General features: G+C 56.6%; 1 protein-coding gene across 1 annotated transcript in view; it reads right to left on the minus strand.

The window, feature by feature from the left end:
* KCNK10 (potassium two pore domain channel subfamily K member 10) overlaps window positions 1-3,165 on the minus strand; it is a 133,362-nt gene extending 130,197 nt beyond the window's left edge. Inside the window, exon 1 of the mRNA XM_040477939.1 lies at window positions 2,689-3,165. The gene's annotated coding sequence lies outside the window, so the exon portion shown is untranslated. The remainder of the gene's footprint in view (window positions 1-2,688) is intronic.
* Between the last annotated feature and the right edge of the window lie 616 nt (window positions 3,166-3,781).

Genomic DNA, 3,781 nt, shown 5'->3' on the forward strand with positions numbered 1-3,781 from the left:
TACTGGCTCGGCCGGCCGGCGGGCGGGCAGGCGTGGAGGCAGCCGCGGCGCGCTCGGTGGAGTTGCAGCCGGAGACACGCTTGGCTGCCTGGAAGGCGCAGCAGGAGGCGGAGGGAGGGCCTCGGCCGCCCCGCCGCAGACCTCGGCCTCGGGGGTGACCTCTTGCCACCCTGGGCGCGCACACACACACCCTTTTTTTTGTTTGTTTCCTCACTTCATTTTTTCACTCCAGTCCCCCCCCCCCCACCCCGCGCCCGGTTCTCCCGCCTGCGCCCCGAACCCGCGTCCCCAGCTCACTCGAAAGAGGCCGGTGCCAGCCATGAGCCTTTTGTTCTGGGACCGCTCCGCGTTGGCCGCGCTCTCCCCACCCGGAGAAGCTCGCTCCCCAGGCGCAGCCCGGTCCCTTCCCCAGCTACCTGCAGCCCGGCTGGGGCCGCTTGCTCGGAGGCGGGGGAGGCGGCTGGAGAGAGACGCCACGACCCCAGAGGAAACTGGAGTTGCCAAGACCTAGCGGCCCCGGGAGCCCGGGGGCCCAGCCCGGGCAAGTGCAAAGGAACCCCACACATGTTCCCGGAAAGAGGCTGAACCTGGCGCCTCTCCCCTACCCCAGCTCTCACTGAAGCCGCACGGGGGCTTTCCGTGAGGCCTCGATCTCCAGAAGAGCCAGGTGGTGCTGAAATGCACTCGAACGAGCCACTCGAAGTACCGATATGAATGACGCTTACAAATTATTTCGGCTCCTAGCAACAGAGACTTGCACATAGTAGATGTTCAAGAAACACTCGCTAAATGAAGGCATAAGCTGCATGAAGTAGTGTTGGACAGAAAGTAGTTTAAATTCCTGTCCATTCACTGTCCACTCGACCTGTATCTTAAGCCCCTTCTACGTGCCATCACTGTGCTAGGTGCTGGCCGTGTGGCAGAGACCGGCACAGGTATGGACCTTGCTTCCGTGGGTCTTACTGTCGAGTGCCCACGAGGTCCGGTTAGATTTGTCGTTGCCCTTAATTATGAACAAGAAAGTGACTACCAGGCTCATTCCCAAGGCTGCCTGCTACGGTCCTGAACCCCTACGTTGGCGGTTGCCACTCTAGGGCACCTTGAGGCCTCTGGGAGCCCTGTTTCAGCAGCGTCCTTCCCATCCCCCGCAGTCACATCCAGGTTTCCGAGTCCCAGGGCAAGATCCACAGAGGTCCACTGTCATCTGTGGGAAGGGCTGGTAAGTGCTTTGTCACTGACCCTGCAGGCTGCTGGGACTGGACTCCTGAGTTCAATGCAGACCCCATCCAGGCAAACCTGGTCCCGGTCTGATGGCAGTACTCTGACCCCTCAGCCCTTTGGGAAGACACAGGTTCCCAAGGCACTTAACAGCCACCTTCTCTGGGAGTCCATTTCCACACTTTGTTTCCCTCTACGAGAAGTGCAGAAGGATGGATGAGACACAGAAATCAGACAAACAAGGAATTTCTGCTTCTCCAGCCATGACCCCAGAAAAATTCTGTCCCCAAACCCGAAGTGAGCTGCTTCTAAGCTCCTGAAACAGCCTTCAGAGGTTCACTCTGCCCTCTCCTTAACGGCTCACAGGCAGGAGGGCTCGAACCCAGTCACTGCAATGCAATGTTTTCCTCTGCATCTGAGTCAGAGAGAGGTGCCCCCAGAGAAAGATACCCTCTCTCCCAAAGCCTCTGAGAACAGGGAAGAAAGACTGACATGTATCAAATGGCCCCTCACAGCCTCATACTTCTCTGCATTTATCTTCCCTGTGTCATGTTGAAGAAGCTCTAACCAGCCTCATTTTACAGATGAGAAGATCAAGGCCCAGAGAGGTAAAGGAACACACCCAAGGTCACAACACGGAGATTCTAACCCAAGGGAGCTCATCTGGTCCCTGCACCCATAAATCTGACCCTGAAGCCGTCAGATAGGATCTTTGGGTCATGAAGATCTAAATACTCTATTATCTAGGATCCCAGCCCTTCCTCCTTTGCAAAATGAATTGGGCTACCCTGCTGCCCTGAGGTCTACATCAGGGAATTAGTTTAATATCCAAGGCAAATTCCCCTGGCGCAAAATGTAGCCCTAGGGTGCATCATTCAGTCAATCAACAAACACGTATTGAGCAGGTCTTATGGATGAGACATACTGGAGATTTCCCTCAGAAGTTTCATGGGGCCCTGGGAGAACCTTGCCCCAGAAAGGCATAAGCAGGACCGTTATTTGGAGGCTTAGGCAGGTTTCAGATGGACCTGCTGGGGTGAAGGAGTAGGATCAGGGGTCTGAAGTGCCTGATGTGGGTTGAAGACTTGCCCTAGTCACAGGCCCTTAGGATCTCTCTGGTAATTCACCGCCCCCCCACCCCCCACCCCAACCTCTGGGGCTTTCTCTTTCCTCCACTTTCACTCTCCCTTCTCAGTATGTGGACAACACAAATGGGGGAGGGGTCCACGAAAAATTAAGTAAATAAGTAAGTAAGTGATGCCAGCACAACCTCCCCAAATGCGCCTGACACCGAGCCCCGCTCCTAAAGTGGGTATGTGGAAAGGGCTGGAGGGGCTGGAGGGTGTACAGGAAGAGCCCCCCCCCCCCGCAAGAAAAACAACTTAGCACATTAACCCTTTGTGTTTCTGCAACCCCCTTCCACCGCCGCCGATTCTTCCCCTTGGTTATTACGCACTAGATTCCACTTACCCCAAGGAGGAAAGAAGCGAACTGTCTAGAGAAAAAACATCCAAAACAGATTCCGCGCGGAGCGGTTCCCTCTCCCTCTGTGCCGCCGCAACTTCCATGGCTATTGCTGCGGGCGGGTTAAGTCTGGTGGAGAGAGACCGCCTCGGGTTCCTGCGGCAGGAAAACAAAGCATCGTGGCGCAAAGTCTGCCCGCACTGGCCGGGCCCCGCCAGCAGCCCTGGGCCGGCGGCGGCCGCGTCCTGGGCGCATTCGGTGGCAGAGGGCGCAGATCCCCGCCGGGGAAGCGTCGCAGCGGGTCGCCCCGGCCTCTGCAGCTCAGAACCTGCAATAGTTGTCGCACCACTTTAACGATTGCCTGGTGGCCGGGCGCGGGAGGGCTGGGGGAAGCCGGAAAACCCCAGTCACCTCCCGCGAGGAAGTTTTCCGAGAGTTGGTGGCTTTGCTACCCCCTCCTCACGCCGCAGTCCGGGATGGGTGTGAGAGCCGAGGGGTGCTGCCTGCCGCGTTGGGGAGTCGGTCTCTCGGGGGGGCGGGGGCGATGGCAAAGAACAGCTCAGCCGGAGAAGAGTTGAACACGGATTCCGGGGTGAGGCCGGAGAACGTCCTGGACAGAGAATCGCAGGGAGTGATGAAGCAGCTTGGGGAATCCTGCCTGGTGCCGGCTTGGCAAACAGACGCGGGAGGACAGATCTGATTAGACTCCACTTTGAACTCACGAATACCAGAATGAATTCACTAATCTGCTTTGAATTGTTCCCCTTTGGTTTCATCATTTCTCCCTGAAGTCCAGAAGAAATCCCCACCTTCCAAGATCTTCCCCACCCCCCTGCAAGACATCTCCAGGTCTCCTTCTCCTAAGAACTGCAGAGAAGTTTCCGTGTCCTTTTGTGAGGATACCCCCCCAACACACACACACACACACACACACACACACACACACGCACCCTGTGGTTACCCACTCTGGTGGAACTAACAAGGTTATGCGTTCAAGGTAACTTGAATCTCTCCTCCCAAAAATGTTTCCCCCAGTGAAGTTTCCACTTTGTTCTAAGCATTTAATCACGCCTACATTTGGCTTCATGTCCCAACCAGC

Source organism: Herpailurus yagouaroundi, unplaced genomic scaffold (genome assembly GCF_014898765.1).
Source record: "Herpailurus yagouaroundi ecotype Mexico unplaced genomic scaffold, PumYag 141, whole genome shotgun sequence".
Taxonomy (NCBI): Eukaryota; Metazoa; Chordata; class Mammalia; order Carnivora; family Felidae; genus Herpailurus; species Herpailurus yagouaroundi.